Raw genomic sequence first — 909 nt, 5'->3', positions numbered from 1 at the left:
ATATTCAACTAAATTTAAATAAAACAATTATATTTTTGTCAAATTGAGAACTGGAAAGTAATGAAATCGTGGCAACAGTTGTTAAATTTCGCTCATAAGTTTATTATTTAAATATATGGGGAGCCAATTGCTGTTGACCAACAACAAATCAGCGTTCTCCTATACATATGTGATTCCTACGCTTTCCCCTCTAATAACTTGCAGCACAAAATCAAAACAAATGCTCAATACAGCCCCCTGCCCCGTTATTAACAGAAACCTTTTTACTAAGGAGCTAACGTTTACTTTATACCTCATTCTGATGTGATTGATAGTCTATCGTAACGTAAGTGGAAATTGGCAACGCATAATTATTGAAGTATGATAGGATGTTGCTTATCCGAAAACAGCGTACGTTAATTAGGTGTAGCGTATAGCGTATCTCGGTAATGCGCCGATTGATACGCAAATGGGGTGGCCAATTATGCGCCGGAGTAAACAACAATCCAGCCCTTGGGTTCGTAGTTCACGCCTGATGTCTATGCACCCTGCAATTCGGCGTTCAACCGATCCGTGTCCCGTTATACCAATACCTTTACCGGACACCCGAATACCCCGAAGCATTCGGTTTCTATCAAACAGTCTATTGATACATATAAACACAAGCTATTGTCACACATTCAAGCAGATTGTTGTTTTTTGTGGAAATTTTCATTTCTTTGACTTCAAAGTCATCTGAAGGTCATTAGGTCGTTGAATTCGTCTTGATATGGGCTATAAAACTGTTAAGGTAGCTCGCTATTTAGATAACGTATCAAGAGAGGGCCATACAATGAGAAATAAATTAAAAAATTTTAAATAAGAATATGAAGTGAAAATTTCATTATTAAATGTATATTATCATTTCCACATTCATATATTTTAATATTG

This window comes from Ceratina calcarata, unplaced genomic scaffold (genome assembly GCF_001652005.2).
Source record: "Ceratina calcarata isolate Rehan_Ccalc_2016 unplaced genomic scaffold, ASM165200v1 scaffold455.2, whole genome shotgun sequence".
Lineage (NCBI taxonomy): Eukaryota > Metazoa > Arthropoda > Insecta > Hymenoptera > Apidae > Ceratina > Ceratina calcarata.
This window is presented reverse-complemented; position numbering follows the sequence as displayed.